Source organism: Pogoniulus pusillus, chromosome 33 (genome assembly GCF_015220805.1).
Source record: "Pogoniulus pusillus isolate bPogPus1 chromosome 33, bPogPus1.pri, whole genome shotgun sequence".
Classification (NCBI taxonomy): domain Eukaryota; kingdom Metazoa; phylum Chordata; class Aves; order Piciformes; family Lybiidae; genus Pogoniulus; species Pogoniulus pusillus.
The window spans coordinates 8,629,877-8,655,984 of NC_087296.1; the positions used below are offsets into that span (position 1 = coordinate 8,629,877).

A 26,108-nucleotide genomic window follows, 5' to 3' on the forward strand; every position below is an offset into this window, starting at 1 on the left:
CCCACTCATCCTGTGCAGTGCTCTCTTACCCTCTAACAGATCCACATCTGCTTCTAGTTTGGTGTCATCTGCAACCTTACTGATGCTGGACTCAATCCCCTTGTCCAGATCATCAATAAAGATATTGAACAGGACTGTGCTCAGCTCTGATCCCTGGAGGACACCACTAAGTGACAGCTGCCAACTGCATGTGGCACCATTCATCACCACTCTCTGGGCCTGGTCCTCCAGCCAGTTCTTGACCCATTTCAGGGTGAATCTGTCCAAGCCACAAGCTGTCAGCTTTGCTAGAAGCTTGTTGTGGCAGACGGTGTCAAAGGCTTTGCTGAAGTCCAGGGAGACTCCATCCACAGCCTGCCCCACACTCACCAGGTGGGTAACCTGCTCATAAAAGGAGATCAGGTTGGTCAGGCAGGACCTGCCTTTCTTTAACCCGTGCTGGCTGGAATCCCCAGGATCCCTGGGTAGCTCCCCAAAGCAACTGTGCATTTGCTGAATAGGAGTTAACACTTCAGCAGGTACATTTTGCAGCTTCAAAACAGAGGGGTATTTAAATGTCTTGGAAAGAAAAGAATGGGATTAGTTACAAATACAGATATAGTTCAGAAGCCACCTAGAAAAAGTGTCTGTTCTGAGGCAGTGTCTAGTAAATACTAAATAATTTGAAGCCCTGTGAGAATTGTAGGCATAACTGGCCAACAGAAAAATGGACAAGAGCAAACCTTATGCCCTCCAAAAGAACAATTAATGCTACAATCAGATGTCTAAATTGTCTATCTTTAACTTGGTCTTTTCTCTATGGATGAGGACATTCATAGTGACCTAGTAACAACTCCACTTTAGGTTCATATTATCAATAACATTTTTAAATACTTTGCTATGAAACTCTTCTGTTTTGTGGGAAAGTTGGTGTCAGCCACTTTCTCTCCTTCCCAGATGACTTTAACCCATCCCAAAATGTGCTTTCTGCATCCCTTAAATAAAAGTATTCACTAAATACCAATAAGACTGCTGAAAGATGAGGATTGAATAGACATAAATGCTCTTTTGAAGCTAGTCCCACCTGGCAAATTAAAGAATAGACATGTCAGCAAGGCAAGTTTAACTTTATTCAAAGGGAAAAAGCGTGCTGCTACCAAACCCAGACTCCATGAGAAAATTTATGCTTGATTTAAATGAGGAAATAAATAATAAAATTGCTCACAGAAGGTGTGAGCCAGGTTTTCCTTGCTCCCTTAACTTTTCTGTTGCAGCTCTGTGGTTCTCTCTAAAGTTGCCTGGGAGTGCTTTCTTCTCTCTTCTGCTGCAAAGCCACAGGTCAAAGAGGTGTTAGCTTTCATCCTGGAAGTCAAAAGTAGTGTGCAGTATGTGTACTTGGGAGACTCCATAGGTAAGAGAGAAGGAATGAAATTCTCTTCTCACATATGTGCCTGGGCATACTCATTCTGCTGTTTATTAGAGGTACTTCTCTGGTGACTGCCTTCTGCATACCTTCTCCTTTTCCCTGACTGTCCAGGCCAGCTGATAGTAGCTTTTAAAGTCCTGATGTTATTCCTAGAGAACACAAAACAACTTCTGCCATTTTCAATCCAGATCTCTGTCTCCTGTATTTCTGTTTTCTAACTTGTGGCAAGTTTTAGGAAGCTGATAAATTTAGAGCATGATTTGTCTTGATTGTTCCACAAAGCCCCCTTAGTGTAACTTCCAGGTTTTGTAGTCAGAGAGAAGGAATCATAACACTACAGGTCAATACGCTGGAGGAAAGGGATGGCATCCAGCATCTTTCCTTGACAGGCTTCAGAGATGGGCCAATGCCAACTCCATGAGGTTCAACAAGGCCAAGTTAAAGGTTCTGCACATGGGTTGGGGTAATCTCAAGCACAAATACAGGCTGAAGGATGAGCAGACAGAGATCAGCCCTGCAAAGAATGACTTGGGTATGTTGGCTGACAGGAAATAAAACACAAGCTGGCAACATGCTCTCGTGGGATGGAAAGCCAGCAGTATCCTGGGCTGCATCAAAAGAAGTGTGGCCAGAAGGTTGAGGGAGATTATTCTCCCACTCTACACTGCTCTGCTGAGACCATGATAAATCATGCTTTCCTAGTAAGGAAAATGTAACCTTGTTTCAGGTACAATTCTTATTGTCAAGCTTGGGACAGCTACAAAATCTATACACAGCTCCAAATTGACTGTTTACTCTGCTTACAATTTCTAATCTTATTAATTCAATTTTAACAGAGGAAAAAAAAAAGGAAAGAAAAAGCACCTTTTTACAGACACCATCAAGCCCAAAAGGAGAGGCCATATCTGCTTCTGTGCCATACACTGAAATTCTATCACTTTTATAACAGTAAATTTTTTTTTCATTTTATATAAGTGAGAGAATTCTCAGTTATTGCTTGAAACCAATCATCCATAAATGTGTATCTCACTTGGCACTTCCCTTTCAGTGATAGGACCTTTAGATTGCTCTTCTTAATCATAGAATCAACCTGGTAGGAAGAGACCTCCAAGCTCATCCAGCCCTAGCCAATCAACCAGACCATGGCACTAAGTGCCTCATCCAGGCTTTGCTTGAACACCTCCAGAGACGCTGACTCCACCACCTCCCTGGGCAGCACATTCCAATGAGATGAAGAATTCCATTCTTCACCTTACAGCTTAAACACAAATAATTGTGAAGAGAGATACTGGTCACTGGGTACGTTATGTGTTCATCCCTTTTTCTATCCTTAAATGCATCTTTTTTTCTCTTTTTTTATTGCTGTCTGTATATCAACCTAGTTGAAATTCAGCCATAGCAATATCTGTGCTGCCAAATCTAGAGTTAATTCACAGGGGACTTCATTAGTAGATATATCTTTTTCTTTTTCTTACATTTTTTTCAGTTCAAAGATTGCACTTGAGAGTTTTAAAACTCTCTAGTTTACTAATTATCTTACCTCCAAGGACTGTGTTTAACAGTGTACAAACCTTTTTTTATTGATGTGGGCATTTGCACATGTCTCCACTCAACTTAGAGTGTCACCATCCCCTGTTGCATTCAAGGACACAGGCTTTCAAACTTAGAGTGTGATAAAAGGACTTTCCCTGGTCTCTCAGTCTTTGCAGAGTGTTTCTTTTCTGTTTATGCTCTTGAGGAGAAATAATCCATTTTAAAATAAATGAGTGTCATATGTTGAATGTGTTGCTGTGGCAGTGCAAGGGATTTCCCACATGGTTTCATTTTTCCCCAAGTCCATGTGAAAGTTAATTCTTGTAATTGGAATAATCAAATCAATCCCTAACAGAATACTAATTGCAAGCCTTGACACGAGACCTTATTCACAAGATTTTATTCTGTGGATTGCAGAGGTTCCAGGCTAAGTAACTTTGTTGATCAGGGCTGCATAATCAATTGCAGTCTGCAGCAACCCTAATTGTAGGGAAATGGAAAGATTTCTTTTGTACCATTAGGACTCATTACAAGGCAGTCTCAGGCTGCCCCTCCATTACTGTGTTTCAGCTTCCCAGCATCTGCTGAGCAGGCTCTGGGTGGGTTTATGTTCCTAGCCCTGTCACATCACTTCATTTTCCTTCTTGGTGATGGGACAGACTCCATTAGCCAAACAGTGCTGATGGACAGTTTTTGTATTGCTGAGGGGATGCTCTGACAAGTTGAGCTCCTCAGGAGTCACACTCCTCCTGTGGGTTGGTGTTACACAGTCAGTGATGTTGTTTGAAATTTTGACTCCTTTGCTTCTTGTTCCAAAAATAGAGTCCTGGAGGACTGTGGCTTTACAGTGAAAGTGTCAGTTGTTGGTTTATAGAACTACAGACACAGTAAAACAGTGTCAGTATGTGCATACTATTTAGGAGTCATCTGACTGTATTTCTGTTCCCATGAGCGTAGAACTGATCTCTAGCACATGTCTGTAGGTCTCTGCTGTACACTTCTGACTGACCTGAGTGTTGAGGTTTTTACCACTTTTTCCCTCAAAGACACTCTCATAGTTTACTCAGTGTTCTGCTCAGGCAGTACACGTGAAATTGCAGTCACTGTACTGCATCCCAATGCTCCTCTTTGTATTGCCCAGGTAACATGTATTTAGATGGAACTTTCAGATACATCCCAATGCAAGTGCTATCTAGAAATAGCATTTCTTCATGAGTTGCTTTTCCTCTGTAGAGATAGAGGAAGCCCTAAGTCCTTTCTGCTTTTCAGATTGGGTAAACACTACTGATCTGACTTCAGAAAAACAGACCATTATGTCATGGTTGCCCATTTGTTTTTCCTAGAGATTGCATATGGGAGACCTGGCACCTTTAAATGCTCTGAATTTTGAATCCAGAGCAGTAACTAAAATATTTTGATTAGTTTCCAACATTAAGAGTAGTTTTACTACAAGTCTCCCTTCCTCTGCTCATCACCCCTGTGTTTAATTCACAGAATCACGTAATCAGTCAAGGTTGGATGGGACCACAAGGATCATCTAGTTCCAAGCCCCCTGCCGCGGGCAGGGACACCCTACCCTAGATCAGGTTGGCCAGAGTCTTATCCAGCCTGGCCTTAAACACCTCCAGGGATGGGGCCTCAACTACCTCCCTGGGCAACCCATTCCAGGCTCTCACCACTCTCATGCTGAAGAACTTCCTCCTCTCATCCAGTCTGAATCTCTACTCCATTCCTCCTAGTCCTGTCACTCCCTGATATCCTAAAAAGTCCCTCCACAGCTTCTTTGTAGGCCCCTTTCAGATAGTGAAAGGCCATAATAATTCTTTATTTGTATGTGGATTTTAAAGTTCACCTTGTTTAACAGGTGCTGTGTCAGCTGGCTCTGTGTCCTGAACTGCTGAACCACTGATTCACTGGGAGGTTGAAACTCTGGTGCATTGAATGGTCAGACACTCACCATGCATAATGCAGGGACCCTTCCTAGCTGGAGTAAACTTTTCTCCTTTAGGCGTTGTCTGGGACTGTGAAATAGAACTTATCAACAGCGAACATACTACAGAAAGTTTGATGAGGTTCTTTGGCATGGCTTGAAAGCTGTGTGGATTTTCTGTGCTATGTGCACCAAATTCTTAAGTGACACAGTCTTTTCTTTATATATACACACACACATATACATATTTATGTGTGTATGTGTATATATATACACAGAGATAAACTCACTATAATAAGCATATATATTATGCTCAGATTATATGAAAGTGGTCCTCTAAAAAAACTCCACCCCCAAAATAAAACCCCAAAACAATCAAAACCCCAACCCCCTCCCAAAAAAAACCCCAAACCACTAACAGAAAAACTCAACCAACCAAAACCAACAAAAGAATAAATCAATAATCTAATAAGCTTCTCAAAATTCAGAAGTAGTATTCATATTGCCTCTCTCTAGTTGTTTCTCTCACCTGTTAGGCTAATGCTATGTCCCAGTGATTTAAGGGAATTCAGTGGGGATGTGTGTGAAAAACTAACCCAGCAGAGTGGGGAATTGGGCTTCTTATAGTGAGTATAATGTTCTCAGCACTTTGATTTGAATTTCCTTTGCTTCTGTTTTATATCACATGTGAAGCTCTTAGAAAACCTTTTGCATTGGAAGAGAAACTTCATCCCTTGAGAGAATTACAAACTAGACTATTTCTGGAAAATGCAGAGGTGCTTTCTTCTGCTACCCAGGGTTTGGGGCACCCTCAGGTGGGACTGCAGATTTGACAAACCTTGTTTTCAGAAGCTAAACTGTAAGCCTGCATCTCTCTGAACACTTCTTCCCATTTCTACATGTTTTTTTAACCTCATTTCTGTTGTCTTTATGCTTTCTGTGAACTGCCCTTGGATTAAACGGGTGGAACATTTTCCTCATCTTGAGCAGGAATTAAATCACTCGGATACAGACATTCTTTTCATTGAAACCAGACTACTTTGTGGTAGAAATTATCACTGCAGAAACTCATCCTCCTTTCTGATTTCTGCAACTGTTTTCTTCAGTATAACTTTGAACTATTCTAAAAGTTGGTACCTGGGCAGTCAGGCTCATATATTACAATAAAAGACAGTAGGAAGACCTAAATAGAATAGGATGTTGCATTTGCCACGATTTACAGAGTAACTGCAACAGTGAGGGGTAAACAGACATTTAATTGTATCACTTTAGTGATACAGAGTAGAAATTAAACTTAATGATCCAGAAACTTTTAGGATTTTGTTCAAAACCTCAGTTTTCAATGACACGACAAACTTCTTCTTTGTTACTGGCTTTGCATGTTTGCAAGAGGAACAATTATGATTTGCATACAATAATTACTTTAAGCAAGCAAGAGAAAAAAAAGCATTCCAGAATCTGTCCCTGGTACACCTGTGGCCTGACTTTTCAAATGTCATGGAGAATGGCTTGGCAACAACAGCAGCCATTTCATAGAATCATAGAATCAACCAGGTTGGAAGAGACCTCCAAGATCATCCAGTCCAATCTATCCCCCAGCCCTACCCAGTCAACTAGACCATGGCACTAAGTGCCTCACCCAATCTTTCCTTGAAGGCCTCCAGGGACAGTGCCTCCACCCCCTCCCTGCACAGCCCATTCCAATGCCAATCACTCTCTCTGTGAAGAACTTCCTCCTAATATCCAGCCTATACCTACCCCGGCACAACTTGAGACTGTGTCCCCTTGTTCTATTGCTGGTTGCCTGGGAGAAGAGGCCACCCCCCACCTGGCTACAATGCCCTTTCAGGTAGTTGTAGATAGCAATGAGGTCACCTCTGAGCCTCCTCTTCTCCAGGCTAAACAACCTCAGCTCCCTCAGCCTCTCCTCATACGGTTTGTGTTCCAGGCCCTTCACCAGCTTTGTTGCTCTTCTCTGGACACGTTCCAGCACCTCAACATCTGTCTTGAATTGAGGGGCCCAGGGTAAATATACAGAAAAAGTAGGTTGGAAAAACACAGATGTTGCAATGTTATGAAATTATATTTTTCTCCTCCTCTTTCTCCACCTTCTCCTTTGCCTTCCCCTTTCTTTTTTCTCCGGTATTTAAAAGTTTGTATTTGTAGTAAAGTTGTATTTGTAGAAAGTATTTAAAAGTTGAAGATGTTCTTTATTTGTACTGCTTCATAAGCAGAGCTTAAACCAGGGCTTCATTCATGATGCAGAACAGACTTTACGATTGGTTTTCCACTGAACTCGCATATAAAGCTTTGCTTCTCAGGAGTTTCTTGAAAGGAAATGCAGGTGGTAGTGTGAATTACCTAAAAGAATTTAAACAAATATTTGAATGAAATGCTTTACGTTATTTGAATAGTAATAATTGTATTAGACTTGGATAAATCACCACTGCTTACTGAAGAATTATTTTCTTTGGATTTGTTCTTATTTGTGGATTTACTTTCATTAAGTGGTTCAGATGTCTTCTAATTTAATCTCTGCTGAAATAGAACCCAAAGGCAGCATTTTAAAGGATTTCTGATTAGACATTTTAAACAATATTAACTACCAGCTTAATCCATTTGCAGTGCTGTGTTGTGCAAACTCCTGGTGGCTTTTTTGGAAGTGTATTCATTACTAAGAGACATTCTCTAAAGTAGGTTGGATAAACAATCTTCAGAAGAGGAAGCTTCCTCCTGCATGCCTGCCCTTGGTAGCAAATGTCAGTCTATGAGATTAGCAAATATTTGAGATGAATTTGTATGTATTTGAAGGAAAAAAAAAGTGATTCAGACAAATACCATCTGAAAAAGCTCTTTTAATCTGGGAGAGTCCTAGTGGAAAATATTAACCTTGGAAATTCTTTTGTCTTGTAGAAAAGTATCCCTGGCCACGTGTCCTATTTAAACTCAATGTAAAGGTTGCCAAGTTTCTCCTATTCTTGCTAGACTCAATCTCTATTCAGATACACATGTGTGGTTTCTGTCTCAGACATGCAGTCCTGAGGTGTCTATGTGGTAGTCTGTTCCATAAATCCTTTCTGGTCCAATCTGCCCAGATGCTGCATTGCTAGGTATAGGAAAAGGGATTGTGTCTTCCCCTGTTTTACCTGCCAAATCTTTGTGCTGAAGGCAACAGGGCTCTTCTTCAAGGGAATATTGCCACACAGTTGTTGAAAACGCTTTGTGATCAATATACTGGAAGATGTGAAGCTTCTTTTGAGATTCCCTGGACCACACAAATGAAACTCATTGTGTGATTCTCTGAATTGCTAATGAGCTTAAGAGGTATTTCTAGGGACCAACTATTTCAAAATCTAAAATCAGGTGCAAACATTTAATGTGAAATCTGAGTTCCTGTGTTCTGAATGCTATTGTGCTGCGAGGCTGACATACTATTATCTAGCAGTTGATCTGTTAGACGATCTTTTTTTGGCTGTCATTTACACCTTTTCCCCATCTCCTGCCAGCAATGGTGAAAGGTTAAAACAAATGTGAAATGGTGTTTCTAAGTATTTTTTTTTAGGTATTGTAATCTATGCCTTAATCTGCACTGCATTACTCAGGTGTAGCTCTGTACACTCCTTGTGTTCCTCTGGACCATTTTGTGCATTTGTTTGCATGATTAGTCAAGGCTCAGCTTCTTGAGAAAGTGTTTCTTTTTGTGTTCCTATTACTCAGCCAGCCCTGTTTCCTACAATCAGTGAGAGTGGTCAGCTGATAGCTTCCTTCTCTTTTCTGGCAAATGCATTCAAACAGCTTTGATCAAGTGTAAGGAGGCATGTGGTGCCAATCTGCTGGTGCAGATGAGAGACATCCTGCAGCAGAAAAGGCTTTTTCAGTATTGTGCAGGCTGTTCATCTCAACCCATTATTGCATGCCATGTGTACCCTAGAGCAACCATCTGACTGACTTGTGGGCAGACTCCATGCCATCTGAACAGATGGGCATGAGTGTAAGCTGACAAGCGAGCCCATATGTTCCAAAATTGTGAACGTTGAGGAGGGGACTCTCAGCCAAGAATGTGCAGATGACTGTCCAAGTCTTACGTGATTGTCGTTAAGGAGAGATGGCTGTGCCAAGTGGAGTTCACTCCTTGGAGCTGACTTTTGCAGCACTCTGGAGTGAGTTTCTGGACAGCCTTTTAATCTGTCTGAAAGCTGAATATCCTCAGACATTAATCATGCTTAGAGAACATTATGAATTTTACACAACGTTTTCAAGTCTGGCCTTTGCTTGTGGAAGTCTAAACATCTGTTCTTCACTCACCATTTATTTTCAGCAGAAGACAGAGGAGATGAGTGTTAGGCTGTGAAGTCAGGCCAAGAGATATCTTAAGGTTTATTTCCTATCTCATGATCTACAAGCAGTCATGACAAACCACAGATTAAAATAAGTCTAAGTACCTGGTATGATTCACTAACTCAAAGCAGATGTTTGAGTGTTTGAAGATGGTTGATATTCATACTCTGATTACGGGTGACAAATATTGGCATGCTTAACTATAATGAAGAGGCACAAGAAGTAGAAAAACATTCTTTACAACTGATATATCTGAAATCACAAATCCTATGAGGAGAGGTTGTGGGAGCTGGGCCTGTTTAGCCTGGAGAAGAGGAGGCTCAGGGGTGATCTTATTACTGTCTACAACTACCTGAAGGGGCATTGTAGCCAGGTGGGGGGTGGCCTCTTCTCCCAGGTAACCAGCAATAGAACAAGGGGACACAGTCTCAAGTTGTGCCAGGGTAGGTATAGGCTGGATGTTAGGAGGAAGTTCTTCACAGAGAGAGTGATTGGCATTGGAATGGGCTGTGCAGGGAGGGGGTGGAGGCACTGTCCCTGGAGGCCTTCAAGGAAAGATTGGATGAGGCACTTAGTGCCATGGTCTAGTTGACTGGGTAGGGCTGGGGGATAGATTGGACTGGATGATCTTGGAGGTCTCTTCCAACCTGGTTGATTCTACGATTCTATGATTCTAAATAGTTTTTTTAAACACTTCCATTGGGAGATAGGTAGCTAGAATCTGGAAAACATTCTAAAGATGAAAACAGGAGAGTGATGAACAAGGAGTAAGAGTTCTGAGGAAAGATATCTCAAGTTTTATGCCTTAGCTAAGCAGCAGGTATTCTTCTTCTAATGTTACATGAACTGAAATCATTTATGCTCATCTAAAAAGAATGTTTATTTAACTGCACGTAATTTTGCCTGCTGCCATCACAACTTATGCCAATAAACTCAAACTGCATGAAAGTGGATTTATATTTTGATAACTCCAGCATTTTCAGTCACAGTAACAATGGTGGTGCTCTTCCCACTCGATGTTTCTATTGCTTAGTTGTGAAAAGAAAAAAATAAAGGCGAAATGAGACCAATATGATGAAATTTGTTGCTGAATGCAGAATCAGTCTGTGGGAAAAGTGTAGAAAATATTGTACGTGCCAGCAAATCTCCTGCAAATTTGCTGTCAACAAAAGACAGGCTACTATGTCTTTTTGTCAGTACAGCTGGAAAAAAATCCCACTGCACTCGTGAGGAAGAAAATCTTCACTTTGGGAGGGAAAAAAGTGACAATCTGAGTTACAGTTGAGTGACTTGGCAAATGGTCATTAAGTGCAGAAATCTCTGCTGTGTTTGCATGCAAACATCATGTCTGAGCACCTGTGCAGTGCACCACGTTTCTTAGACAAGTTGCATTTTGATTTTGCCACTGGCCAAGTGCCATCTGGTGCCTCGGCAGTGCCGGTAGGGTCCCATGTAAATCAGCACATTCTCAAGTTCCTTGATTGGAGCTACAGCGATGTGAATGGTAATCTTCCGTGCTGAATGCCTGCATTTGACAATGCATTTCTTTCCCTGATTTGTAGTTAGTCATTAATAGCTTGTACCGGGAGCTGAAACTGAAGTTCTGAAGGCTCTGCAAAGCTGCCTGTGCTCGCTCAGATCTTACACTGACGTGTGAGTAATTGCTAGTTAGCAGCAGGAGCGTTTCCAGCCTGCTGCCACTGTGAGCCTGACAACTGACAAGTTTCACTCCCGTGCCATAATAACCTACAATGAAATGCAAAGCAGAAAGCAAAGACTGCAGCTTGAAAAAAGACAAAAGAAACGTTAGCAAATCTGCAGTCGATGGTGCTGGAACATCGTCATTTTAGTTTAAGGAAGGTGATTATGGGCAAGAGACAGACCGATGCTAAAATAAGCAGCTACCTACAAGTACAGCTCTGTTGATGCTTTGCTTGATGAATCCTTTTGTATTGCAAGAGGGTGGGGGGGGACACTTCACTTTGTCTCTTTACAACCTTCATAGGTATATATCACCTTTTATGAAGAGCTTGCTTTAATAATTTGATAGAAGTTAATGTAGTAGATAAAAGACTTTAGATGGCTTTAAATCTGGCATTCTTCATTTACTTTCCAGTAAGGATTTGTGAAAAAAAAAAAACCCAAGTGTTTTCTGAAGGGGATTAGCAACCTTTTTGCCAAATACAAGGCTTAACTTGTTCTAATTCTACTCAGCTAGGTGGTTCCAGGTCCTCTTGTCTCAGCAAGGCACCTTGCCAGGTGATGTGCTGTGATGCCATAGCTTGCTTCATTTTAATATTAAACCAGCAAACCTGTAATCTCTGTCTCTTTGGGGGATTCATCTCCTCCATCCCTGTGAGAGCTTATGTTCTCTTTCAACTCCTCAGTCTGTGTTGTACCAATATCTGATGTAGAGATTGAAGTTTTTTGGGAAGCTGTTAACACGTTTCCTAGATCAGTCAGAGTTACAGCAGTGTTATGCCACCTCTGCTAAGAAGCCTGTGGCTCGCATGACTATGGCTTAGAGAGAAGAAATAGCTACCTAATTTCACATCCTTTGAATTTTAGACCAACCTCCATGCTTTACCTTGCAGATTTAATTGTCCTTTAACAAACCAGCAAAATTTAGTTATGACTTAATTAATTTGAATTTAAAATGCAAATCTGCTAGAGAATGCAGAACAGGAAGAAACACAACTTACACACAGCTCTCCCCTGCTCACTTTGTAATTGCAGGTGGCTTATTTGCTTCTGTGCTTGGCTTCATGTACCTCAGCCACTTTGTGTTGCAGATCACTACTCAGGCTCTGAAGATAGGGCAGCCTGCCTGGCTGCTCCTAGCTCTTACTGCCTTGCTGTCCAGTTTTGCACAAACTGTGAGTTTTGTTCTTGTGCTGCCTCCCAAATCTCTCTTAGTAGTCACACTAGGGAAGGAGCACCAGGAATGAGATCAGAAATGTGGCAAAGCAATACCCTACATAACCAAGCTCAGCTCAGACAGTACTGGTACTCTGCTGCACAGAGAGAGGGCTGTGTGTCTGCCAATGAGACTTGTAGCTTTGCTTGGATTTTCTTCTGCATTGTAGACTTTTTCACCTTTTAGAGCTCGATTTTGTCATTAGCTCACTCGTTTTTGATCTACTTCAGTTTCCTTACATAAAGCATAGTAAACATGCAGAATTTCTTTCTTATAATATAGAATCACAGAATGATTTAGGCTGGAAGGGACCTCAAGGATCATCCAATTCCAACTCCCCACCATAGGCAGGGACACCAGAACAGGTCGCTCAAGGCCTCATCCAGCCTGGCCTTGAACACCTCCGGGGGGGAGCATCCACAACCTCCGTGGGTAAGCTGTGCCAGTGTCTTCACCACCCTCACTGGAAAGAACTTCTTCCTACCATCCAGTTAATATCTCCCCTCTGCCAGTTTAAACCTGTTACTCCTCATTCTGTCATTACAAGAACTTGTAAATAGTCCCTCCACAGCCTTCCTGTAGCCCCCTTCAGATACTGGAAGACCACTCCAGGGTCTCCTGGAAGTGTTCTCTTCTCCAGGCTGCAGAGCCCCAACTCTCACAGCCTGTCCTCATAGCAGAGGTGCTCCAGCCCTCTGATCATATAATACAAAAAGGCCTCATTTGGGTGTTTTCCCTGATTTTGTGCAGTTCTTTATGCTCTCCTAGCTAACACATAAAAATAATTGAAGCAAAGCTCATCTGTAGTTTTAGACTCATTGCAATGTATTAAAAGTGGTTCAGGGTCGATTGTTTGTAAGGTCTTAAGGCCACTGATTCAAAGATTTAGTTTAACTGTTGTATATCATTGTTAGTGCTTTTGGATCACCTCTGAGCTGTTATGGTAAGATTTCCTTTGATTCATTTCACAACAGTTAGTTTTTCATAACATCCTGCTGCTTAATTATTCTAGGGCCTTGACAATTTGAAGATTAAAGGATAAATGCATCTACAATAAATGCTATTCTCTTTCTATAATCTCATACATTTGAGAATTGAGGCAGTTACATCAATTCCCTTCTGAGACAAGATGATGTGTCACAAAAGGATGTTATTTCCAAATGAAGTTAGGGCTTCCAAAATTTATGGCTATTTTGAAGGGTGAAATCAATACAACCACATGAGGTCTTAAGTCTTGTTTATGAGGGAAAATGCTGAGTTATTCTATGTTTAAAAGTGTATTTTCAGCTTCTATCAGATCTATAATTTATCTGTACAGCATTGCATTATTTCTTGTAAGCTCCAAACCAGGATGCTTCAATCGGTGAGATGGCTTGGGTCATGATAACTACAATGGAAATAGGGATAGAGCTTGCAGAGTGATCTTTATTTTTTTCAGGAGTTGTTAGGTGCAAATACAGATTAAAAAAGGAGAAGCTGCTCTCTAGAAGAAGGTTTCTAAAAGGGATATAGAGTTTACAGGCTATGAATGGAATCTAAGCAAGCTTCTCTGTTACAATACCATGGAGAGGGACAGATGTGCAAGTGTCTGCAGCAAGAGCACTGAAGTGACTCGACTACCATATGCAGCCCTGGTGAAGTATCTGCTAAAATGCTGCAAGCAATTGATACCAGAGTCTGAATATAAACTTTAATAGTTTAATATAAAAGGATAGAGTCTCACTTTGCACTCTCTTTGCTCTCAAGTTTTGAAGATAGATAGGAAAAAAGTGTCCAAATTCACACACAAGCATACTTGGTTCTCTGCTTTTATCTCTAACTGCTGGTGTTTTTTTGCTGAGGACAGTCATTTCTCCTTGTTAAAAACCTTCTTCTTAGACTTTGTATGATCAAAACAAGGAGGAGAAGTACAGCACTCACCTGGGCTACCTGTCTCCTAATTCCTTTCTGGTTACCACAAGCACTACTGAGTAACAGAACGAGATGCAATCATCTAAACCAAATGATCAAGTAACTGCTGCTTCCTCATCAAGGAGGTTTGTGCACTGTTGGTGCCTGAATCATTTATGAAGGAAATAACAATGCCTTTGAGGATGTAGCTGAATGAGAAGCAGTTAATCTGTAAGATTAATACCCTGGCTGAGAGAGTGGCACATGTTGAGAGAATGCATATATTTGGTGAAATTTCTTCTTGAGTTGCATCTTTCTGGAATCAGAGATTCTGCACCAGTGTGTGTAGACTGTAATTGCAATCTCTCTATTATGATATATTTTTTAGGACTTGTTTTCCTACTCTTATTTCTCCCACACAAAATGGTAATGGAAAAAAATTAAGGTTGAAAGGTCAACCAGTGAAAAAATCCAGGAGTACCAGAAGTAAAACTACAAACTGTCTCATTTGAGTGTTCATGCTGTGCAGTAATCTTTACCTAGATGAAATTTTCTCCCCCACACTCTGACCATTGTGTTTTCAGCACACAGATACAGTCTACTCCCTAGAAGATCTGTTCTGCTGTCACTGATCAATGAGAGGCTATAAGCCTTATTTAGTGATTGTCAGCAGCTTCCAGAGAGGAGTCATGACTCCAGGTGAAGCTGTGCCAGGATAAGTGGGATTATTAGCCTGACCCTTCCCACTGTTCTAGTCCATGGCTTCAACCACCTCACAGAAGAGCAGCAAGTAGAAATGTGTTCACAGCCAAGAGAGAAATGAGGTGTTTGCACTTTGCAATATTCAAATACAATTTTGAGGACAAAGCTTGGCACAGTGTGGAGATTTCACTTCCCTGCCTTGTACTTCATCAGCTTGAAGACATGCATGGGAAGCCTTTGTCCTTTCTTAGCAGCATTTGGAGGGTTGACGCTCCTCCCTGTCCTCCCCAGCCTAGACAGATATGGAAATAAGGCTGCAATTCTGATAAAATTCCATGGGAAAACAATGAAATAATGTTGTTCAGTGTTGATGAAAAAATCAAGTTGATATCTTCTCTGGTGCTGTCAGAATAGACAATAACTCTCAGTTTGAGAAAGATGTTGAGGTGCTTGAATGTGTCCAGAGAAGGGCACCAAGGCAGGTGAGGGGGCTGGAGCACAGCCCTGTGAGGAGAGACTGAGGCAGCTGGGGGTGTGCAGCCTGGAGAAGAGGAGGCTCAGGGCAGACTTCATTGGTCTCTACAGCTGCCTGAAGGGAGATTGTATCCAGGTGGGGTTGGTCTCTTCTGCCAAGCAACCAGTGACAGGCTAAGGGGACACAGTCTCAAGCTTCACTGGAGCAGGTTTAGATTGGATGTTAGGAAGAAGATCTATGTGTAAAGAGTGATTGGCATTGGAATAGGCTGCTCGGGGAGGTGGTGGAGTCACTATCTCTGGAAGGGTTTAAAAGAAGGCTGGATGAGGCACTCAGTGCCATGATTTAATTAATTAGAAGAGTTAGGTGATAGGTTGGACTGGATGATCGCAGAGGTCTTTTCCAGCCTGGTTAGTTCTGTGACCCTATGATTGAAGTTACTTGAGCTGGAAGTGTAAAAAACTGTCTTTACCTGCTAGTTATCAGGATCTGTTTGTGTTTTCCTTGCTATTTGGACTGGACTATTAAGAGCCTGCACCTAGACAATGAAGGCTGTAAACGAACACTGGAATTCTTTGTCTATCATTTCAAGTCACTAACTTCTTATTGAAGGGAACATTTCACCTGCACTGCTCCTCAAGGTCTATGTAATAGACTTCTTTGTAGATGTCCATGTTTAAAGAATTACTCTGTTGTGCTGCCCAGAGGCACGGGTCTGGGAAACTTCATATTGATATGCACAGCTCATAACACCATGCAAAGAGAAAAACTATTTGATAGCCAAAGATTTATTGCAGTTTGAGGAGATTTTGCATGTTATTCTGTGAAAGAACTCATAGCTTTTCTTTCCTCTCTTCCAGGAATATTTTAATGCTATCTGCAGAGTAGGAAAGCAGAACAGAATTATTCTGTCTCTGGAGATTTGTTTTATCTGGAGATTTGCCCAGGGTGGTGGTTGTGTTGCTGCCTGTGAGTGACAAATGTGATCTTTGCCCTCCAGCTGCAAGCAGACACAAGTACCTATTGTACTGGATTTGTGGACTTTGTGTGTGAGGTGATGATGCTTGAAGTAAGCACAGATTCGTGTGACCCTTTGCATAAGCCAGAGCCCTGGCGTGGCTCTTCAGGAGAGTGTAAAAGAATCAATGCTGTGGTGGCAACATCCCACTTATCCTTGGCTTCTGTTTAAAGTGCCTTGCTTTCCTCCTTGGAGCTATGCATTGTAAATATCCCCCAACACCTGCTTGTGGCCTGAGTTCAAGACTACTGTTATTATTTTGATGGCAGTTAAATATTTGCATTGGCTCTGATTATGGTGAGGGTGAGCTGGTATGTGGATGTTGTGAAGTTAGGTATGGAAGCACACAGCAGGAAGCTAAACCATATTGATTTCTCAAAATGAAATAGTAATGATTTTAGGGAAGATTTCTGGATTACTGTTATTTGGGAGGCATATGTATTGGCATTTGCTAATGCAAAAAAATGCTGCTTTTATGTTTTGCTGAGGAATATCCTGCCTTTTTCCAAGGTAAATTTCTGCAAGATAGATTTAACTTCTGGGTGTGCTGTAGATTGTTTTGTTTTGCCCTCCCTCCCCCCCCTTTTGTTTTGTTTTGTTTTTTTTTTTTCCTCTTAATTTTTGACTCTGTTGTCAGAATCAGATATGTTACTGACTACTTGCAAACATACAATGGCTTTCCCAATTTTGTCATTGGTAGGCTTTTGAAATGGATAACTATGGTAGGAACTTCCTGTGTTTCTGGAAGATGTTGATGGACAATGATAGAGATTGTTTTGATGGGACTAAACTTACAGATAGTGTACATTTATAGACCTTTGCACATATACTGTAGGCTGTGTCAGATTGTGTCACAGTATCACAGTATCATCAGGGCTGGAAGAGACCTCACAGATCATCAAGTCCAACCCTTTACCACAGAGCTCAAGGCCAGACCATGGCACCAAGTGCCACGTCCAGTCCTGCCTTGAACAGCTCCAGGGACGGCGACTCCACCACCTCCCCGGGCAGCCCATTCCAGTGTCCAATGACTCTCTCAGGGAAGAACTTTCTCCTCACCTCCAGCCTAAATCTCCCCTGGCGCAGCCTGAGGCTGTGTCCTCTTGTTCTGGTGCTGGCCACCTGAGAGGAGAGAGCAACTTCCTCCTGGCCACAACCACCCCTCAGGTAGTTGTAGACAGCAATAAGGTCACCCCCTATTGTGCTATAATAATCCTTTTAAAGTAATTTGGTGCATCACCAAAACCCAACCTTTTTTTGTCTGTTATTACTGTGATTTCAAGACGACCACACAGCTGGCAAAGCAGTTTCTCCTTTTTATCCTTCTCACACAGAAGGTAAACAATGTGATCCACTCAGATCTGTCAGATTTTTTTAATGTTAATAAATTCTACAGTTTCTGGTGATTCCTCTGTGGGCTAGTTGATACACTGAAATTTATTGTTCACTATCCTATTTCTTTTGGCAGCTCTTACATATAGTTGATTTTTGGGTGTTTTTTGCCAGCTGTCTTGAACCCTCTGGGAGGCCCTGTCTGCTGAAGCAGCACCACCTTTCTGCCAACGTGGTTTCAGGTGAATGGAAAACAGGTTTTGTAGTTGTTGCTTGATGTTTTCCTTACTTTATAGTCAGTTTCATTGCTCTGTGGTTGAAGGCTAGCTCTGATGTAAATTCTAACAGAGAGAGTGATTGGCATTGGAATGGGCTGCCCAGGGAGGTGGTGGAGGCACCATCCCTGGGAGTCTTCAAGAAAAGACTGGATGAGGCACTTAGTGCCATGGTCTAGTTGATTGGATAGGGCTGGGTGATAGGTTGGACTGGATGATCTTGGAGGTCTCTTCCAACCTGGTTGATTCTATGGTTCTATGGGCTGCCCAGGGAGGTGGTGGAGTCACTGTCCCTGGAGGTGTTTAAGCAAAGCCTGGCTGAGGCACTTAGCAACACGGTCTGGTTGATTGGACAGGGCTGGGTGTTAGGTTGGACTGGATGATCTTGGAGCTCTCTTCCAACCTGGTTGAAAAAAATAAGGAAATAGAAAAGTAAGGAATATATACTGCTCACTACAAAACTGACATCTCACCTTAGCTGTACCTGCGTGCTGGAGACAAATCATGCTGCCTCTTGGCCACTTGTTACTGGTGTCTACTGTAAAAGCCGGTAAAATAAACCACTCTTATGAGCTTTCACACAGAAAATAAACCCACTTCTGGTAGAAAGTCTTGGAATTTGCTTCTTGCTCAAATATTTCTTCTCAAAGGCATCTCTCTAATGAGGGTAGTGAGACACTGGAACATGTTGCCCACAGAGGTGGAAGTCCCATCCCTGAAGGTTTTCGGGGTCAGGCTCGAGTGGGCTCTGAGCAACCTGATCTAATGAGAGATGTCACTGCCTATGGCAGGGGGTTTGCAGCTAAACTATCTTTAAGGTCCTTTCCAACCCTTTGATTCTGTGACAGCATGAGCATGTGCAGTGTTAAAGAGAGCTAAACTAATTGTGACGCACTCTCATCCTAGAAACCTTCCAGAGAATGCCAGTGATTGAACACTGATAGCTGAATGATTTCTGGTGTTGCTTTACAATGCTGGGAAATGAAGCTAGTCAGGTATGCACATGTGGTTATCAGAAGTACTCTGTCAAACCTGGAATGCAATTTGGCAAAGGAAAGCAAAAGATTATTTCTGCCTCCCATTAGCTTCCTGTATTTTCTGCCACTGGAATCATTCAAAAATATACATACAACTAGGCAGAGAAGTGGGTCTGTTGATTTATTCACTGTGAAGGTAAATCCAGCTTATCTTTGTGACTTCATTATCTTCATAGAATGCTACAAATTCCAAGTAAAGCCAAAATTAAGCACCACACGTGAGTGTTTTTCTGCATGATAGGTTGTGGATTTAGTGCACCAACAGGATAGTGACAAATGCAAGGAAAGATTTTAAGTGAGAATAATGAAAGTATTTCTTGCACAGTTCAGTAAATTCTTCCTGACAGGAGAAAAAAAAAAAGTCTGTTTGAAAATGGAGGCTGATTTGAGCTAACTTCTTGAAACTGCATATGAGATCATTATGAGGATTGAACTACATTGTGAAGAGCTCAGAGAGAGAGTAAATACCTGATGTACAGTGCTGTAGGTGACAGAGCTGAGAAAGTGATTCAGAGAGATGAGAATCAGCAGAAACAATCACCAAGGATGATTGCTAACTAGGTGTAGGATAAAAGCTGCAGAAGTCTGCAGCACTTCAACTTTGGTGGGAGCTTGGAGGCGGAAGGATTGCTTCCCCATGGTTAAATATGTTATGCAGAGAGAAGCTGTAAGAGGTAGCAGTGATGTCAGTTTGGAGTAAAGAGGTTCACTTTGAGGATGATGACTATTTATACTCAGAATAAGATATAGTAGGATGAGAGTACCCATGGCTCTTGAGAGATAATGTAGTGATGAAGATTTGCAGAAAAATATTGATGGATCTTTTAAAGCTGTGTTAAGCTTGATATGAAACCAGTTATTAGATCAAACAGAAAAGATTATATTTAGAATTGCATAAGATAAGCCTACAGAATTAAGGTAGATCTGTGAACAGTGTGCAGGAGGATGATAATTACATTTAAGATTGTGTATGAGGAAAGTCATATCTAAGGTAAAATAGAAAATGGAAGAGAACCTTCAAAATCTGTAAAAGACAGAGGTGAGATCTTCTGAAGGAAGTAATGAATATGTGGGACATAAAGCTCTATGAATACATGATTTTGGGGGGGCTCTGAAAGAATAGAATTCAATGTGACTTCTGGGTTCAAAATTCAAAGAGGAAAGTTTTCTGTTTTGCTGGTGAGATAGACTTACTTTTCAGGCATTGTCATCTTCCCCTGTTCTAACCCAAAACAAATCAAGGACAACAGGGTCATATTAAGAGACCATACACCATGTGAGGCTGTGGCATCAAGGAAGATGAAGCTATAGAACTGGTGCTGCAAACTGGAAAATTTCTTCTCTCTACTAGTAGGTACATGCATTGTGCACACAAACACCTGCTTGTGGGTGAATTCACTGCTCCTTTGATACTGTGAAGCTTAGCACCATTGATTGGTTAGCCAGGCAAGGGTTTTTCAAATGAAACTTACTGATTAACTGAGAATGATTTTTATTTGCAGGAGCCTGCTGTCCCAGGTTGAGAACTATAGGGTTAAAAACCAATCTCCTGAGGACTAGAAGACTATTATCGGATCCCATAATTCTGCTGTCTCTTTATAAACTCAGAGCAAGGCCAGCTTGCTCTCCTTTCCTCCCCCTCCTGGCCTGTGTCGAGTGGGAGCCTCTTTATTGGACAGCCATGTAAGCAGTAGCCCTGTTCTGGAGCCTCCAGAGGCTTGTGTTTAGGGCTATGGGTGGCAGAGGCATTGCGGGGTGGGGGAGGATTGGAGCACTGGGGATTAGAGGTTTACTTTTGGGCTGGGGAGAACTTCAAGGGGGTTTGCCATGCCTGTTTTATCTGCTTCTGTAATTTCTTCTCTCTATCTCTCCAAATATAATTCTGTGTTTTTTCTGCAATCCGAGAGCTTTGTTTTCTGTCAGCTCTCTTTCAAAACCATGACACCTGCCACGTTTCACAAGAACTTTATGTTCTTTCTGGGAATTTCTGCTCCAATCCATTACTAACCAACCTCCCAATTATCACCCACTTCATGACCTAACTGTGATGTGTGTGGCACAAATTGTTTCTCAAACTCCAAAATCAGAGTGGTGTAGTGGTGGGATTGGAACTTCCTTTCCCAAAGCAGTGCCAAGCTGTCTGGTTTCTATTGGGGTCTTAATGTCTCATTTATTTTTTTAGTAAGAAACAGTATCTCAGAGGGGTGTTTCTTTCTATGGCAGGTTGTTTTAATCTCTTTTTATCTACCAGCTGTTTCTACCTAGCTTGCTACATAGTGTTAAACCCACTGCAGAGGTTTGGAAGCTAATTATTCTAGGTATTAACAGGCAGGATGTTTTGCTTACAGTTTTGTACACTAAATATTATCTACTTCTACTGCAAAGAACAGGGTGACAGACACTGAAAGGGCCAGTTTTGCAATACAAACTAATGCCTGCATCTGGAAAGCTATCAGTTTATAATAGCATACTGTTTATGTTGGAAGAAAAGCAGCTGTATGCAAATTCCTAGGTTGCTTGCATTTCCTTGTTCAGACTGCCTTGTGGACTTGGGTTTCATTTGTGGTGTTCACAGAAGAATGGAAAGGTTGCAGTACTGCAAGGATCCAATAACTGCTGTGGTGGTGGTGCCAGTGTGCATGTGTTTCCACATACTCTACAAGGAACATATTATTTCTAGATGAAGGAACTGAAGGTTAAGGGACTTGTCTCAATACTACTTGTCTGAGTGAGGCAGAGGCTGAGACAGAGGCTAGGTTTGATTATCTCATCTTGATCTTTACTGTGATCTTGCTTTCAAATGCCTCACTTCCCTTAGGAAGTAGTTAGTGAGGTGACTGTTGTACTGGCTTGGACATCTGTCTGGAACAGGTTGAGAGAAACTGCATTTTCCACATTCAGGTAGATAATAATGTAACGTAGCTTACTGGGTGGGCATTTAAAGTTTTCATAGCCAAGAGGAGCAAGAAGATAGCCAAAACCCCAACCAAATCCTTACATTACGACATTGAAAATTCCATTTCGTAATGGCTCTCCCTCAATTTTTTTTAGATTTAACTTCTATTGAAATATTTCAGTAGGAGAAAAAAAAATACTCTCAGAGGAAATAATTAATGGAAAAAAATATTTAGCTGCTGTGAAAGGAGCTCACAGCTCTCGTGTGAAAGTGCATCTTCTACACATTCATTTAACCTGTTGAAACCTGGCTTGCTTAGCTTATTTCAGCATGATCTTCTGGACAGGCAATGGTTTAAGAATCTTTAAAATCAGTTCAGCTAATATATTTGGCTAAGAAAGAAATGTTAAATCTCTGTTTAGCCATGATAAAGTTCCTTTGATTTACTAGCAAAGTCCCTGCTTGAAAATTGGGAAGTGTACAGGTCTGGGCATGAGACTTACCTATAAAACTGATAGATGGTACCTCACAGCTTTTGGCTCTGGCTGAGCACCGGTGGTCAGACCAACTCCAAGGCAGAGCTCTCACTCAGCACTTTCAATGCCTCAATAGGTTTAGAAACTGCAGATTTAATAATATTGACTTTGGCACTCTGGGCTTTTGGTTCCCTGGGCCAGACATTGGGTCTTGGCACTGCATAGTTGGCTAGTATTGATGTAGCCATACATTGCATGACCCTCAGGAAAACCAGAGCTCAGCAAAGATGCAAACAAGAGAGTTGGCCTTGGAAAAACCTATGGAAAATCATGCAGAAAGCTTTGGAGAATTTGAATTAATGAATTATTGATAATCATAGAATCCACCAGATTGGAAGAGACCTCCAAGCTCATCCAGTCCAACCTGGCACCCAGCCCTAGACAATCAACCAGACCATGGCACTGAGTGCCTCATCCAGGCTTTTCTTGGACACCTCCAGGGATGGCAACTCCACCACCTCCCTGGGCAGCCCATTCCAATGCCAATCACTCTCTGGCAACAACTTCCTCCTAACATCCAGCCTAGACCTCCCCTGGCACAACTTGAGACTGTCCCCTTGAGACCTCTGTCACTGGTTGCTTGGCAGAAGAGACCAACCCCACCTGGCTACAATCTCCCTTCAGACAGCTGTAGAGAGCAATGAGGTCTGCCCTGAGCCTCCTCTGCTGCAGGCTGCACACCCCCAGCTCCCTTAGCCTCTTCTCACAGGGCTGTGCTCCAGGCCCCTCACCAGCTTTGTCGCCCTCCTGTGGACACATTCCAGTACTGCAACCTCTCTCTTGAATCGAGGAGCCCAGAACTGGACACAGCACTCAAGGTGTGGCCTGAGCAGTGCTGAGCACAGGGGCAGAATAACCTCCCTTGTGCTGCTGGCCACACTGTTCCTGTTCCAGGCCAGGATGCCATTGGCTCTCTTGGCCGCCTGGGCACACTTCTGGCTCATGTTCAGCTACTATCTACCAGTACCCCCAGGTCTAAACAAACAAACAAAAAACAACCAGTGAGTTTTAAACATGAAACTCTGAGTAAGAAGCACTGGGTCCTCTGACAATTGTCAGTTGGTTAACTCAAGCTTTAAAGGAAGTGAAAGGCAAAACCCTTTGGCCAAGGAAAAGCTGTGTGATAACTCACAGCTCGTGCTGGGGAATGTTATCAGTGTAATTTGTTTGTGTGTTATCTTTCACCAGAAGTGCAGGAGGCCAAACACCTGGAGCTGATTTTACTGATAATACTTGGGGGACATCAATAGTATGTTCAGACTCAGCATCACAAAATATTGCAAAACTAAGGTCTTTGCAGTGTCTGTGTTAGAAACAAGAAGGGGAAAATGCTGGTTTAGAGGGCGGAGATAGGTGTCTCAGCTTAGTTATGAGAGGGTCTACTGGCTGGAGAAAGCTCTGAGGAAGGCTGCTCAGATATCAGTGAAAGGACATTCTTGAAAATGAGGCTTCTTTTCAAGTTGTGTTCAGAAACTGCCAATAATAAGTACAAGCATACTTATATAATTTATAATAAGGCCATGTGGTATGCAGTTAGGTACCAGATGCTGCACATCAGTAATTACTAGCTACTAATTAGTTAATTTCTGGGTATAAAGACTTGGGACATAAAGGTCCACTTTTTAATTGTCTTCCCACCCTCCCATCCCAAATTTCCTCTGAGCCTGTAAGAATCAGTAATCATGGAGGTTGTTAATAATTTAAGTATTAATTCTTTCTCCTGTTTTGGATCAAAGGTTGTCAATCAACATAACACCACTGAAGTCATAGACTAATACAACTGATTTGGTAGGAAGAGACCTTTAAGATCATCAAGTTCAACCATTGTCTAACTCTACCAGTTCTGCTGCTAAACCATGTCCCTCAGCATCACATCTGTCTTTTAAACACCCTCAGAGATGGGGATTCAACCACCTCCCTGGGGAGGCTGTTCCAGTGTTTGAGAACTCTTTCAGTGAAGAAGTTTCTTCTAATATCCAACCTAAACCTCCGCTGGTGCAAAAACACTTAGTTGAAGTATTTCCCCTCTCTTCTCTCAATGCAAGAGGCTTCCAAGGCTCTGTTCCTTTGATGTTTAAAAACCTCACCTCTGCTTGAAATTTATTCATGGTCACTTTACAGCCATTTGTTTTTGCTGTCAACATTGTCTCTAAGTTTGAATCGTCCCTTTTCCCTTCCTTCTGTTTAACTTTTGATATGTTAATAAAGATCTTTAATATCTACTCTCAACCATCATTTTGCTGGGTTTATAAGCTAGCCTTCTCCTAGTCTTCTTTACTAAAATTAGATCTCTGCATCCTTCATCTTATGAATCCTTCCCTGCATGTCCAGACTGAATTAATTTTCCTTGCCCCTGGGAGATGAGAGTTGTACACAGTATTTAGAGTGAGGGGTTAGTGAGGCCTTATAAAGGAGGCTGGCACTTAACGTTTCCATTGCTGCATAATCTACCTGTGTTACATTAATGTCCTCTTCTAACATGTGAATTTATTGGATGATGCTACTTCTGAAAAATGTGAGCCCAAATACAGTGTATCTGTGGTGGAGACAGGGGCAGGAGGGGGTTAAATCCTCTTTTATTGAAAACTGCAGCGTGCTCCTCTTTAACATTTTGCTTTCATGCTGAAAGAATTCATTTAAACCCAGGAATTTATTCTGGATGCATGGAAAATTCTCTAAGTTCAATTAAAATTCTGGCTTTCTGTCTTTTCAGAGCCTGTTACAAGAGGAGAAGCATCCACAGCCCAAGTTGCTGAGTTCTAGACTATCAAGTTGAGTTGAATACATGGCAGGGAAAGAAGGAAAGCAAAAACTCCTGAGTTCTCCAAATTGCAGTGGCATCTGTGTCAGTAAAAGAAAGAAGTAATGCATAAATAAATGAATACTATCAGCATATGGTGACAGCTCCTAGATCTGTTTTGGCATGGGATTTAAAGTAAAGGAGACTGAAGAAATGCTCAAGCTAATGGATAATTCTGCTTCAAACAGGCTCAGCAGGTAATCACATTCTGAGTTTGTCTCGTGACTTTCTGAGGTTTGTGGAAGCCATTTTCATTGTATCTATAGAGAGAACCATCAGGTGAGGCTCTTTGTTGTTATTATCATATTATTTCCTTAGTGCTCTTTGAAAAAAGTTTTCTCTGTATGGGAGAGTGGCCTGTGACCACCTGCTTCTCTGGCAGGCTGTCTTCTATGCTGTTGTGCAGGAAGCAGTTAAAGCGCATCTTAGAATCACAAGGACCACAAGGATCACCTAGTTCCAACCCTCCTGCCATGGGCAGGGACACCCTACCCTAGATCAGATTGGCCAGAGCCTCATCCAGCCTGGCCTTAAACACCTCCAGGCATGGGGCCTCAACCACCTCCCTGGGCAACCCATTCCACCACTCTCGTGCTGAAGTTCTTTTCTCTCCTCACATCCAGTCTGAATCTCTCCACCTCCAGTTTTGCTCTATTCCCCCCAGTCCTGTCACTCCCAGATATCCTAAAAAGTCCCTCCACAGCTTTTTTATAGGCCCCCTTCAGATACTGCAAGACCACAAGAAGGTCACCTGGGAGCCTCCTTTTCTGCAGACTGAACAGCCCCAACTCTTTCAGTCTGTTCTCATAGCAGAGCTGCTCCAGCCCTCTGAGCATCCTTGTGGCACTTTTCTGGACACACCCCAGCATCTCCACATACCTCTTGTAATAGAGGCTCCAGAACTGGATGCAGTACTCCAGGTGGGAGTACTTACCTAGCCTTAAATCCAGGTGCTTCTTGGTTATTGCTGATGCTTTTTCTGCAAATAGGGTCTCCTAGAAACTTCAACAGAATCCAGTTCCAA

At 42.0% G+C, this 26,108-nt stretch overlaps 1 long non-coding RNA gene across 1 annotated transcript in view; it reads left to right on the forward strand.

The window, feature by feature from the left end:
• Positions 1-25,285, forward strand: part of LOC135189651 (uncharacterized) — a 137,013-nt gene extending 111,728 nt beyond the window's left edge. The window contains exon 5 of the long non-coding RNA XR_010308198.1: positions 24,998-25,285. This is a non-coding gene — a long non-coding RNA (uncharacterized LOC135189651). The remainder of the gene's footprint in view (positions 1-24,997) is intronic.
• Positions 25,286-26,108: the final 823 nt, after the last annotated feature.